Here is a 15817-nt window from a genome sequence, read left to right as displayed (position 1 = left end):
AGTGATGAGCAGCCCCAATCTAACTACCTCACTGAAGCCTTCACTGACCATAATTATCCTCCCAACCTTGTATAATAACAAATCTTGCATGCCTTATCTATTCAGTCTCCCATCACCTCCCAAAATCCCACTGTCTGACCACAGACAACCATGCCCCTCATAACTCAGCATCACCCAGGACTGGAGAAACTGAATTACACTCTATGCCAGGGTTTTGATTACCTCTTGTCGTGGCCTGAAATGAGATGTATCCAGACCACTATCCTTCCCATGCCTCACATGGTATTCTGTCATCCACCGAACCTACATAATGTACCCATCCTTACACAACCCCTGCTCCCAATCCCTTACCTCATGGTTCATACCTCTGTAACACACCTACATCCATACATTCTCCTGCCACCACCTACTCCAGGTCAGGCACCATCACCACTAATCCCATCAAAGGCAGGCCTACCTGTGAAACTAGTCATGTGCTTTACAAGCTAAGTTGCTACCACTGTGCTGCAGTCTATGTAGGAATGAGAACCAACAAGCTGTCTGTCCACACAAATGGTCACCAACAAACTGCAACCAAGAAACAAGTGGACCACCCTGTTGCTGAACATGCTGCCAAACATGATATATCAATGACTGCTTCACAGTGTGTGCTATATAGATCCTTCCCACCAACACCAGCTTTTCTGAATTGTGCAGGTGGGAACTTTCCCTGCAATACATCCGATATTCCCATAACCCTCCTGGTCTCAACCTTCATTAGTCACTGTTCTCATCCATCCCACACATTCCCTGCACCCGTTCCAGCACTATGCAGCCATTATTCCACCACCACACCCAGTCTTTTTATTTCCCTCCGTTTCTGCTACTTCTGCCACCCTCCCCACCTCTCCCCTGCCCGTGGTCTAACCTGCAGCACTTTACTCTAAATCACTTCCCCCCTCCCTCCCTGCCCCAGTATCCTCCATACCCCCACCCAGTTGCCACTCCCATCATGCAATGTTGCTGTGTGTGTGTGTGTGTGTGTGTGTGTGTGTGTGTGTGTGTGTGTGTGTGTGTGTGTGTGTGTGTGTGTGTGTGTGAATTGTGAGAGTCGTTGTTGTGTGTATCAGCGACACAGCATCTCCACTAGATAGTGAGTAGCAGCTTTCTTTCTCGTAATATTGTTAATTCTATCCAGGATTTTCCATTATTTGAATATATATTATACTAATTCATGAACGAGATAGATGAGCACTTAAAATAAAGGGCCAAAGGGCCAAAATGAACTCCCTTGGCCTCTTTCAAAACAGAAAGAGCATATATTATTCAAAAAATTTCATGTAGAATGCCCAAGTACAAGTAGACCCTAATATAAGTAAATCTATATTTTTATTTGAATGCTCCTGACAAAGTACCTGATCTGACTATTGTTGTAAGCATACCTGTATTCATTCCATCTATGCTGCGATCAAATGGTTAATTTTCCATACTTGTGTGTGAAGTGTAAATATTCCATTGTACAATTTCCCTGTATAAAACTGATGTGCTCAATACTATGTGGAAAATGATTCAAAATCAGTAGCCAATAATTAATTAAATAAAAAAAGTCCATTTGCAGTGTATATGTACAAATTGAGAAAGCTCATTTTTCTTAGTAAAGCCGCAAAGACAAGTTTTATGAAATTACACAAGTTTTTTTGTACTCAAGTTGATCAGATACACTAATTACATACAGCAGCAGCGTTTTTTCATCATAATGGTCCAGCTAGGCATTGGGGATATGGTATTCTTTGAGAAGGTACTCCACTATTTTCCATTTTTAGACCACCTACAATGCTCAAATATTTCAATATGTGTAAAGCCCTAAAAACCATTAACAATACCCTCTAACATAACCGAAGGCCAGATAGAAGGTCAACTGTTTCAGGAATTACAAGAAATGGAAAGAATAGAATCCCATTAGTTGTCAACTGCTGGACACTGGGGGTTCTAGATAGTTATTTCCATAGCGGTACAAAAATATTTTGCTCACTCCAGTAACTATTCTCTCCGGAAATGTCACTGGGTTACCTGTAGTGGTAGCGTGTTAAGTGTCAGAGAATGAAACTTAAAGAGAATAATAACAGCTAGAGAAAAATAGCAACCTCTGACTGTCATTTCCATTGTCACTCCAATTGCTTTATTTGTACTAACTGACCAAACTAATGACGCAAGGGAACTCTAGTACATGTACAATGCCTTTAAGTTTGCTCCTATCACCAACCACTCTGACATTAACTTTATTTAGTTTTTGTGCTGAAAGTAGCGAGAGCGCACAAAATAACACATAGTTGTATTAATAGATGGCGCATAGTCTCTGTTATTTCCATGACATGTAGAACCTCTTCCAGTTGACATATCCCTCTCTATCATAGCCAGATCTCAGATTAATTGACGTGAAAGCATAGTATGATCTTCTGTAAACAGGTGGCGCAAAGCACTGTTTTTTAAGTAACTGCTAGTATCAGATGAGCCCTTATCACAGTAACTGCTACTTCTCAATAACCAGTTATTTCTATCAGTTACGTTATTTTCTTGTCACCTCTAATGTACACCATTACGCCAGGAGATACTGATTTACTGAATACTGGGGAAAACATCTGCAGTAAAATTCATTTTTACAGCCTTATATACACTCCTGGAAATGGAAAAAAGAACACATTGACACCGATGTGTCAGACCAACCATACTTGCTCCGGACACGCCCCAACATCGTCCATCGTGCCTCCAGTGGTGTCGCGACAGGCGTGAATGGTGGGACGAATGGAGACGTGTCGTCTTCAGCGATGAGAGTCGCTTTTGCCTTGGTGTCAATGATGGTCGTATGCGTGTTTGGCGCCGTGCAGGTGAGCGCCACAATCAGGACTGCATACGACCGAGGCACACAGGGCCAACACCCGGCATCATGGTGTGGGGAGCGATCTCTTACACTGGCTGTACACCTCTGGTGATCGTCGAGGGGACACTGAATAGTGCACGGTACATCCAAACCGTCAGCGAACCCATCGTTCTACCATTCATAGACCGGCAAGGGAACTTGCTGTTCCAACAGGACAAAGCACGTCCGCATGTATCCCGTGCCACCCAATGTACTCTAGAAGGTGTAAGTCAACTACCCTGGCCAGCAAGATCTCCGGATCTGTCCCCCATTGAGCATGTTTGGGACTGGATGAAGCGTCGTCTCACGCGGTTGCACGTCCAGCACGAACGCTGGTCCAACTGAGGTGCCAGATGGAAATGGCATGGCAAGCCGTTCCACAGGACTACATCCAGCATCTCTACGATTGTCTCCATGGGAGAATAGCAGCCTGCATTGATGTGAAAGGTGGATATACACTGTACTAGTGCCGACATTGTGCATGCTCTGTTGCCTGTGTCTATGTGCCTGTTTTTCTGTCAGTGTGATCATGTGATGTATCTGACCCCAGGAATGAGTCAATAAAGTTTCCCCTTCCTGGGACAATGAATTCATGGTGTTCTTATTTCAATTTCCAGGAGTGTATATATCAAGATAGACGACAAACAATGTCATATAGTTATTAGCCATATCAAGCGAGAACAAATTCCCTCTCGGTCATACCACTACACTTCATAACTGTATCAAGAAGAAGATTCCGTAAGCTAAACGGCAGCAGATGTCCAGGGCTGTTAAAATGACAATTTTTGCTGGACCCAGGTTGTATAATCTGAGTTGACAAGTAGCATAAATAATAGTTGAAGGAGACCAAAAGAGTGTTACAATACAGTACAAACATGGACAAAGACCACAGTATGGAGATAGCTACACATTGTATAAAAGTCTCATTCACAGTGATTATTAATTTTATAAAAATCGTTCATGCACTTGCTGCTTGTTTCATATTTCACTGTACACATATGGACCAAAAATTCACACAATTCAGAGCAATGATCAGTTAATGACTTCAGATTTCTAAAGTCAAGGCTATGTTTTTTACTTGTGGTGGCAGGCTGTTCTGTATCTTGGTTAAATGGTGCCATTGTTCATTGTTTGGACATGGAGTTTCCTATCTAATACAAAGTGTGTTGAAATGACGATAATGTAATAATAATCCTTTGAGTTATTTTCTCTTTGCCTTTTTATGTGTTTTTTCTGTGTTTCTTCGCTCTGTTTATATTTTGTCTTCATTGTTGTCCCATGGTTGTAATTGTAAATTGTGTGAAGTAACGAGTTGAAATTACTTATCCTAAATAACTGTTATTTTCTTAGCAACTGGTCATGGACCCAGGTGCCAGGTGTTGCAGTACAACAAATAAAGGTGGAAAAAATTAATCCAGTACCTAATTTAGAGTCATGGCTCAAGAAGAAGAGGAATACAAGGTACTGTTGTTTAATGGGAAGAACTTTAGCAACTGAAAATTTAGGACTGAAATACTTCTATATGAGCTGGAAGTGAGTTTTGTGTGAAAGAGATACATGGACATGGCTGAGACAGCTGAATAGTGTGCATGGAAGAAAACTCTTCTGGGAGAGATTGGCAAAACCGATAAGAAGTGTAAGTCTCAAGTAATCCAAAGAATTTCACAAAGTTGCTTGGAGTAGGCCTACACCAAAAATAAGAAATACATTAATTCAAACATTTGAGCTGAAAGGTTATGGCTTTTATTAAGAACGACCTTTAAAGATTAATGCAAATGACAATAACTCTTGAAATTAATTTTTTGGAGTTTCGTAAGTTAATGGGTAATTTGAAGGATCGGATGATAATATTGGAGGAACTGATATAGTATGCGGTTTCTTACAAACAATTCCACCAGAATCCGAAGTAGTTGTTACTGCTCTGAATACCTTCTCAAGTGAGGAATTGGAACCGAATTTCTTAAAGGGTAGATTACTAGACAAAGAAGCAAAACTTAGTAAATCTAAAGGTAACAACTGGACAGTAAATGAATTGCCATCGTCGACAGCATCTGACAGCAAGGTAAAAGGATGTATTCAGAGACAACCAAGTCTCAAGCTATGTATGATGCAGTTAAAGCTTTGTCTAAAAATAAGATTTTAGTTGATATTGTGGATGCTAGGAGTTGTCATTTTTTACTTTGTAATTCACTGTTGCTATATGGGTTCACATATTGTCATTTTGTTATATAGAGATAATGAGTGGAGGTTCGGACACTAGAAAATGGAGTGCCTAGTGGAGAAATCTATACATTTCTTATGTATTCTTCTATTACAGTTCAATAGGAATGACAGCTACGGAGGCAGTCAGAAACATTCACGCCACATGTGGGAGGGGGATAATTCCATGAGACAGATCATGGCAAGAATGCAGTTTTCTTGTTTTAAGAAGGATCATTTTGACATTAGTGATTCAGCACATTCAGGAAGACAGTCAAAGTTTCATAAAGATTGTTTAAACACATTAACCCACAATAATCAATGTCAGTAAACTCGAGAACTGGCAAATGTTATTAACTGTGATCATTCTACCATTGTGCGACATTTGCATGCAATGGAGAAGGTTGCAAAAAGGTACCACATGCTCTAAGCCGAAAACACATAAATCAGCAGGTGGATGTATGTGCTTTTCTCATTGTTAGTGATCAGTTTGCTTGAAAGCAACGTTGACCATTCCTAACTTGTATCGTTATAGCCTTATAGGTGACAAGAAATGGTGTCTTTATCCTAAGATCATAAGGAAAAGAAAAGAATGGTTGCCCCCAAACAAAGCAGCAACTCCCCATATAAAAGCCTGCATGCATCCATAATATTATGCATCTAGTTGAACAGTGATGGTGTGGTGTAGTACAGATTGCTTCTCTGAGATGTAACCATCACTGATGATATTTATTGTCAGTAACTGAGACATCTTATGGACGCAATTCGAGGACAACGACCAGGCAGACTGCGAAAAGTGATGCTACTCCACGATAACGCCCGCGCCCATTCTGTGAGACTGACCAAAAACTTTATACTAGAATTGGATTGGGAGGTCATTCTGCACTCACCTTATTCAACTGATCTTGCACCCTCAGTTTTTCCTGCTCCCTATCGAACAAACTTCAAGCTAAGCTTTGCCGGATGCAAAAGGTGCTCCTACCATGGCTAGACGAGTTCTTCACCTCAAAACCACTCGATGTCTACAGTCATGGAATCAAAAAGTTATTTCAGCATTGATAGACTGTTGTAAATAGTGAAGGAGAATATATTATGGATGAGTAGGGTGTGTATGTGTATCTGTTGTGTTTATCAAACGTACAGAAAAATGCAACAAACTTATGTAACAACCCAATATATGTGTTACAGACGTGGGAAACAATGCCATTATTGAGGAAAAATACAATGTTAGATTGCCACAAAAGCATAGAGGTATAGTTCTGCAAATTTAGCTAAATCTCTCCAAAAAATAAACAGAAATGAAAATAATTTTTCTTTCTCAGCTGTTACTGGAAGTTTTCCAGGTGGCAAAGTGGATTGGTTTCTAGATTTGAGGGTAACAGGATATTTAGTTAATTAATCTGTTCTTTGATGGATGTGAACAAACTGGTGAATCAAATAAGAATAAAGTTTGGAGAAATTTATGTTGAAAGCATAGTTTGTGGACTAGAATTTCAAATTAAAACTAAAAGGTGCTCTTCTAGTGTCAGGTTCACTAAATAATTAATTGTAAGTGCATAAACTATTATTGGCTGGATGATGCTTGTTTTTAAAAATTCAGCAGGTTCAATTCAAAAGGGTGATAGCTATAGCTGCTGCTCACAGAAATGATTCAATTGTGTATATACACACACTAACAAGGGGAGTGCGAGGGTTGGGAAATGAAGTTAAGAGTGGGATGGCATGTGTTGGCAGCACTACCCCATAGAGTTACAATGCCCCAGCCATACGGCCAGATGGCTAGCCACTCACGAGAAAAACACTCCGAAACTTTCAGTCCTACAGTATATAATACCCATGTGTCAGCTCACTGAACTGTATGGCACAGTGGTCGATACAATATTGGTAACAATTCTTGCTTCGTATTTCCAAAGTATGTATTTGCTGAAAATCAGGAGATTTAAAAGTGACAACGGTCATGAGTATATTTGCAAAGTCATTTACGAAATGGAGTGGCAGAGCGACTAAATCATACTGTCATTGAGAAGTCTCATTGCACAATTCTTGGACGCGAAGTTTGAAAGCAATTTTAGTCAAAAGTTACTGGCAGATACTTTTATCATTAACCGTAGTTATACTTCAGTTTTAGATGCAGAAATTCTAGAAATGCTATCGGATGGAAGAAAGCCAAATTTAACAAATATGACTTTGGGTGTGTTGCATAGTGGCACATTCCGAGGAAAGTATTGAAAAGGAACTAGCCCATTAAAATGAAACTGTCTAATTAGCCACAGAATATAGTGCGCCAAGCAACACAAAGTTGTATTTGGGAGAGATGTAATATTTGAAAAAGATAAGTTTCTATTTGAAGATGAAAGCAATTATGATTGGATCTTGAAGAAGACCATTCAAGTGAACAATGTAATTCAGAACATTCTTCAGTTTCCTCAAAGTTATTTCTGTTTTGAAGTCCTTGATTTTGTGCAAACTGTTGAAGGGAACTCAAGGCCCACAATGTCAGAAGAAGTGGAAGCCAGCAGAAACTTTGCGGAAAAGCAATAGAATAACAAGAAAATTATGTTTTTCAAGGATTATCCAGTGTTTCCCTTGAATGCAAAAACATTCGTGGGAAAACTTACCTCAGAAGTCTGAAGACGTTCAGGTTAGGCATCATGAAGAAGAAGTAGAAGAAGAATGGAAAAAAAGCAATAATGGAAAAACTGGGCTCTCAGTCATCTAATGGAACTTTGACTTATGCACCACTTACAGCAAATAAAAGTATCACTGACAGTAAGAGGATGTTCAAAGTAAAAATAGACACGTCTGGAAATATTGAAAGAGATATGACTATACTCCACTTGCTCAATTCACAACACTAAGAATGCTCCTTAGTGTGGTGAAGGAACATAATTCATTTATGGAACAAACAGATGTACAAAATTGATTCCTGCATTGAGACCTGGTGTAAAGATTAAGAAAAGTCTTGTATGCAAACTAAAAAAAAACTTTTGACAGTTTTAGAAGGAAATCATGTTTCGACAACCCAAAATTGGCAGATGTCTCTATGTTGAAATCATTGATGATCATTATACTCAATTTGCTTCCATAAGTAGATAATATTCCAGCTGGATGTAATAGTAAAAAAAAAAAAGTCACCTACATTAAGAACTAGTTAAAATGTCGAATGTGAGAACTTGGAGAACCAAAATCATTCCTCAGAATAAATATGCAGAGCAACAGTGGCAAAATGTTTCTTTGTCACTATGTTCATCTTGAATACTTATTGAAAAGATTCAACATGGAAGACTGTAAGCACTGAGAACATCGATGGAAGTCAAATCCAGTGGAGATGTGTGTGGTCAAATGGATGAATTTAAACCAGATGGACAATTACTGTGTTTTTCAATGTATATAATGACAGCTATGACCAGACGAAGTGCATCACTTAACTATTTTAGTAGACAGAAAAATTAACCAACAGAATTAGAGTAGAAATTTTTGAAATGAATTCCTTGATATATTAAAGGAACACTTGATGTTGGCCTGTGTTACAAAAAGGAAATTTTAAATGCTATTACTGCTATGTTGATTCTGACTATGTTATGTTGTAGATCTTCTGTCTTCTTCACTTTCTTATAGTTTTTTGTTTGAAAATACTGTTTCTGGTGACAAGGAGACAGATGAGTTTCACTAGGAAATAGAAGCAGAATATCCAGCTTTGGCGACAGCTATGACAGACACCCCATGGCTTAAGCATCTTCTTGAAGAATCTGTCAATTACGGAAGTGGGAACATAGATGACTGAAGCATTTGGATGTGAAATCCGTTCTACACAAGAGCTATACAACAAAGGCCATCTGAATGTTCAATACATTAGCTCCGAGGAACAAATGGCCCATATTTTACCAAAAGTAGCTAAGAGTGCACGTTTCAATGGACTGTGTTAAAAGCTGGGGATAGTGAATTTTATGAGCAATTTAGGAAATTATTAAATTGATTGGGGGGGGGGGGTGTTGAAGTAATGACAATTTAATAATTATACTTTTCTAACTTCCAGCATTCTGGAAGGCATTGTAATGCCTAAGGAATTTTGGAGTAAATTCTAGAGACCCTCGTATTTCCACCGTCTTGAACACGCGTTATTTTAGAGATGAGTAGAACTGTGTCTACTGCACCACAGTTATGTGTGTGTGCAGGACGGACGTGTATGGGACGGATGATCGGCGTGGGCAGGTAGGCGCCTATAGTTACACATCCAGCTCAAGGAATAAACGCGCCGTACTCCATGCGACATGAAACATTACTGTGTGAACATTTGAATGTTGTTGAAAGAAGAGAAGGGACAATTACGAATGTAAGAGAAAGAATCAATAAGTAAGGTCTAGAGAGTTGTCTTGTTAAACTTTGTGAGATTTGTAGACTGTATTTATGGAAAAATGAATGTGATAGTTTTCATACAACTAAAACATTTTTTGTAAGCTTGTAACCTTCCGGTCTGTCAGAAACTGTTGTGTGTGATGAAAATACAGTGAGATTGAGTTTTAAAATAACTCCGTACACTCAAGAATATTTTAAAGTATAAAAAATTTCCTCCATGTAGCATCCTATATTCAGAGAAGAAGTCGTGCAGGACATCACAGCTGGCTATCCTGAAAAGATGATCGGCGAAGCAACTCCAAGTAAGTTTGATAGCCAAGAGGGAGTGTGAGTCTTGCACACCAGTACCACACTGACACCCTTAATCACCGGAAACCACCAGAGCATGTCAGAAAAAACACTATGGTTTACCAAATTATGCAATAAATTGCAGAGAACTGTCAAAGTGGAAATATTAATTTGTTTTACTTCATTACTATGCAATAATTAATGCAGAGTAATGTCGGAGGCAGCCACTTCCAGATACGTTGGAAATGTGAGATGGTCTATGGACAGCTGATTCTAAGTGAGAAATGACAACCATGGCAGACAAAGCCCTGAATTCAAATTTGTGTCCTAAGCTAACCACAACCCCATGATGTGAAATGCATCAAAGAGAATAGCAATCAACAATCTGTGCAGATTTAAAAATCGCACTTGCTTTGTTTATGGTGGTTAAAGCTAACCTCTACGAAGCAACTCGAGACGGACACACACACATTAACAATTATTTCCACATTATAGGTGACACAGGCAGATTCCAGGAGAAAAAAGAATGACAGAAAGAAAAATAAGGGTAAATAAAACAAACAATAATATCAAAAATTACATGTAAACGAATTAATTGAATAAAAATAATAATCAAATTCTTTTGATCGGATTTATAAATTGAAAAAAAGTTTCATTTGTCGTTTTTTGATCCAACAACCTTCTACATCATGTTTATATGATAACCATTGCGCTAGGCCCCAACACAGGTATGTAGCTGGTGCATTAGTTTGTATACTTTTTCTACAGTTTTAATAAACATAACAGAGACTTCAGCGTACAATAATATATCATCCTTCAGTGCTTACGAAGGACAGCAAACATTGGGGAAATTTTCGATTCTGCGAAATAGAAATGGCATGGTTTTCTGGTGAAGAATTCATTGAGTCATGTTCAGAACACTTTTTTAATCTGAAAGGGAAGTTCCATGAAAGTTATTTGATAGAGAGTGGAAAAGGCTCAAATCTGAGGCACAAGATCAGGTGAATAAGGTGGGTGTGACATGACTTCCCAACCCAACTTTTGCTAGACTGACAAAAAAATACTGTACGGAATGCAGGCAGACTCTTTCATGGATCAGTATTGCTTCACTTGGACTTCCTGGTTGCTGTTCTTAGACTGTATAAGCAAGACATCTTTTCTGCTGACAGAAAATGTCAGCAATGACCGTTACATCTTGCGGAAGCAATTCATAATACACCCCACCATCGTCGTTCCACTAGATGCATAACATTATCTTTTGTGAAAGCATGCAGATTTTTCTATGGGATGTTGCTCCTTTGTTTGGCCCCAACCAATCCTTTCTTTTCCTTATGTTAGAATACAGACACAATTGTTCATCACCAGGATAGTGCTGCACTAGTGTCAATCTAGTCAAGGGAAAGGGAAATTTTTTCGAAATTCAATGAAGGCGCTGTTGGGGGATGAAATCTGGGGCCGCTGGCAGAGTGCCATAACGGACGACAGCCAGCAGGCCAGGCAAGGTAAACATGGCACCTGCCGGCGCAGAGCTGCGACAGCGGTATTGCATGCACGATTTGTTTTGAGTGGAGCAACAACAAGGTAGGAAATTGCAGCGTTGCTCTTAGTTAGTGGATATATGAGGTGGGGCACTAGGCCAGAGCCAGGAGAGGATATTTGTAAATGGCTCACCTGTAGGAATTTATCCCTACAATTGTTCCTGTCTCTCTCTGACACTATGTCAGAAGCAAGGGAGAAACCAATATAAATAGACGGGCAAGTTTAGCTTGACAGGGTCTGCCAGGTCAGTGGAACGTCGGGACAGACCTGTGCTGCTCTATGCTTATAGTGGCCAGTCTGGCAGCAAAATTATAAGCATTCTGTATAAATTTGTACTTTGTTTCTATGTTGTTGCTCGGGCTATATTCTGCATCGGGGGACACAACGCCAGGGGAGGGTGGAATGGCATCCTTCCACTTGGAAATAGCATAGTCTGCCTGATAAACGGCAGTGAGAGAGGTCTGCAGCAGGTCCAGGAGGGACTCAGTTCCACTCTAGTGTAGTTGCCAAGTTTGCTTCCCACCTGGCATACTGGGTCCGGGCGAGGCGTACCCTAAGGGTAGCAGAGCAGCGCTACGACAGCGCCAGAGATGGCAGTGGGTGTTGCCATCCGGCAAGCACCATTAGCGGAAAATTTCAGCACAGAATCCAGGTGCGCGTGGGTTTGAGTCAGGTCACTAGTTGGGAGCAGCGGTGGCCTGAGGGCCACGGGTCACCAGTACATCCACCTTCATCCCTTGGTCAGACAGAGCAGGCCTAATGGGGCAGAGAAAGTCACAAGGCGCTATGCATCGCTGGGTGGTGACCGGGAGAGCGGCGGCCAAGTTCCGTTGGCAGGCAGCCTTGATAACAACAGCAGTGGCATCGGCATACCAGGAGTCTGCTGAGCCGGCTGGACTTGCAGGACATCGGGCGGGCAGCACGCTGACACTACGCTTCACCATCAAATACTGTAAATTAGCTGAATAAAGCAATGTTACTGAATACTGCTTTATCACTCTGCACTGTCTCTCAAAATTCTTGAACTTGCTCAGCCTCCTGACGAAATACGGTGTGGTGGGTCCCAGCTTCAGGTCTGCCATGTGGAGTCCCGGGTTTGACCCCTAACCCTGCAACAATTGTAATGTTCAGTATTTCATGAGCCACTTGATGATGAGCAAATAGAGATAGATATGGCCACCAACTGATTTTTGCGATTTTCACTTCGGACATGCAGTACTCATACACCTCATTTTGTAACCTTTCTGTTTCATGCAAAATTTGCACAGTGGTGGAATGCAACATGCAAAACGAAAATGCTATTAACTTGTGTGTGAACCTTATACGTGTCAAAGTGTATGAAAAAGCTGATAGTTATACATATGTTACATAATTGGGCATAAAGTGTTTGACACACAATAAATAAAGGTTTTGAGTTTGATAATTTAATGTTTTTTTTCAATTGGGATTAACAAAAAGATAGTTGTGTTCTCAGTGGAAAGTGAAAAGCTGCTGTATCACATATATACCTAGTATATGACAAAGTAGTTGAGAGGAAAAGTAACAAATTAAAGGAAACTTCTGTATTCTCAGTACTACTTCATGATTTCAAAATGAGTGGTGCACAAATCTATTGATAAGAACAAACTGGATAACAACATTTCCATGTGTAACAGCAAATGAGGTCTTAATGAACAGTCTGTAGTTAATCTTAAGTTTGTATCAGAGAAAGCACATTATTAAATGTTAATATAACATAGATGGAAGGTATGACTCTGTGAAAGGCACAGTAAGAGTGACAGAATGGAAAGTAGTAGGAAACCCATGTATCAAGTAAAACTTAAATATGCTATGTAGACACTTTTGACACAGAAAGAGATATAGTTTCAATTTTTAAGTTCAGTGAACCCCATTTTATGTATGGAAGTGAGGGGGACATAGACGGACCCATAGGAGGGATGGTGTTACCTGGGGTCAGGTGGATACATAGAGGAAATTACCTATATTATTTTTGTATGGAGGTATAAAAGAAGGGACAATATCATCTCAAAAATAATATATGTACACAGTGTCTGTCCTAAAATTGAGTTGTAAATGTTGGTGCTACAAATATTTTAAGCTGCAATGTGATGTTGTGTCACAATAATGACATAGTCTCCAAAATAGTCAAAAGTAAAGAGACTTAGCTGGAAAATGACAAGTCAACCTGTACAGAGACACCATTTAATATTTGTCACAAATCAGATTTGAAGTAACGTAGTGCAGTAGAGAGCCCAGAATCAGCATGTGACTCCCTATGGTAAAGAACAGTTAAACTATTTCCACCAAAACATGGTTATAAACTATGTCCTTACGAATTAATTACATACTATTACACTTAACTGGAAATGTTATAAGTGTGATCAAACTTAACAAGAACTTGAAATGCATGTATTATCTCTCACGCCGAGGAACGACATTCGTAATTGTTAAAAACATATTTTTAGTAATCAGTAAGTGTGGGCCAACCAACCGTGTGTGCCCTTTGTCGTGTATGTATAGATTTGTGAAAAGTGGAGTTAACTAATTAAGATCAGCAAGGCACAGCAGTGTTTGTGCTTCCACCCTGCTGTGGAGGTCCACCTGTGGGTTGAAGTCATGGCTTGGCAGTGTCTTTGAACTCGAGGAGAAAATGGACACTGGCGACCATGATCCAGAAACTTTTCTGTCACAGAAAGATTGAATGAGAGCTCCTGTTATGAGCCTGGCCACACCTACATACATATTCCACCAGCAGCTGTAGTGTGCATGTACCCTGTACCACTGCTAGTCATTCCCTTTCCTCTTCCACTCGCATAAAGAGTGAGGTAGAAATGAATATCTATATGCGTCTGTGTAAGCCCCAGTATCTTATAGCTTATCTTTATAATTCATATGCAAAATGTATGCTGCTGGCAGTAGAATCATTCTGCATTCGGCTTTAGATGCCAGTTCTCTAAATTTCTCTATACAGTGTTCCTCAAAAAGAATATTGCTTTCTCTCCAGGGATTCCCATACGAGTTCCCAAAGCATCTATGTACAACTTACATGTCATTTGAAAATACCGTTAACACATCCTTCTCTCTCTCTCTCTGTCTCTCTCTCTCTCTCTCTCTCTCTCTCTCTGTCTCTCTCTCTCTCTCTCTCTCTCTCTCTCTCTCTCTCTCTCTCTCTCTCTCTCTCTCTCTCTCTCACTCACACACACACACACACACACACACACACACACACACACACACACACACACACACACACAACCATAAATATTGTCTAAATCATCTTGTATCACAGCATCATCTGCAAACAACCGCACATTATTCCCCACCCTGCTTGCCAAATCATTATGTTTACAGAAAACACTTCCCTAGGGGCATTCCTGACAATACCATTGTTTCCGTTGAACACTCGTCTCATTAGAGGAGTTTGTTAAGAGTGGTTACATTACTTTATCATGAGTCTGAGTAGATATGTGCTTTCTTAAGGACCTCAATCATCTGCTAACAGAAATAAAATTACATGGCCAGAAGTATTGGAACTGCACAGCAGGTCCACTGCATCAAGAAATTACAAAGTGCAGCAGCAAATTTAAAGATCTATTCACAGCAAATGAGAGACAAGAGTGTTACTATGGAATGGTGGGTTTCCTACGGATTTCTATGAATACTACTACAGGTTGTTGAATGGAGATGTGGATCGTGTGCTGCCTAAACCAGACATAAGTACAGAGAGATGACAAACCAAAGATTCTGTGTGAGAGCTCCCACAGTTGTTTCTATAGGTATTTTGAAGCAATAAATTGCAACGGGCACCAGTATATTTGATTTACCTGTTGCACCAATCTGAAAAATCCAATAAATATTTCTCACTGTGGAACAATGAATGGTAAATGGTTATCAATCTCATACCCTAATATTTGTGTTTTGGAACAGATGAGACAGTATGCCATGCACTTGTGACCACCCACTTTCTGGGAGGGCACGGTGAAAGCATCATTAAGAATGGGAGGTTAAACCCTAGTATACCTTTCTGTTTACATAATTAGGCCTTCACAGTTTTCCTGTCGATGGCATGGAATAAACTGCAAGTTCCTCTTTTTCAGTTTGCAAAAGCCACAAGATTTTACATACCACTTAAAATTTTGAAAATGGTGCCTTAACATGATAACGAGTCACTCCCTAAACGAATGTGATAATTAACGTACCCTAAATATGAGTGTAAATTTATTTACCACAACAGGGCTTATTTATTGCGTCCGAGTGTTACTTAGGAGTAACAATTGTTTCTACACAATCAGAACAAGATTATGAAATTTTTAGATATGTTTTTCAGATTTACTTGCCCCTTAAGGTTTTAGGGAGAAATCAAGCTTTCAACAGCTTCTCTGTTATTGACAGGACCTGCCTGTTGAACCGCACACTGTCATCCTCTGTATGTAAAAAACTGTCACAGTGTTACTGGCAGAGCTAACTCTCTTAACTGAGTATGGAAGAAGCTACCAAATGCTCAAGCTATCTGTGCACCCTCATGTGGGAATAGGAGAA

The sequence above is a fragment of the Schistocerca gregaria genome, unplaced genomic scaffold (genome assembly GCF_023897955.1).
Source record: "Schistocerca gregaria isolate iqSchGreg1 unplaced genomic scaffold, iqSchGreg1.2 ptg000228l, whole genome shotgun sequence".
Classification (NCBI taxonomy): domain Eukaryota; kingdom Metazoa; phylum Arthropoda; class Insecta; order Orthoptera; family Acrididae; genus Schistocerca; species Schistocerca gregaria.
The sequence above is the reverse complement of the archived record's forward strand: the minus strand, read 5'-3'. Positions refer to the sequence as shown.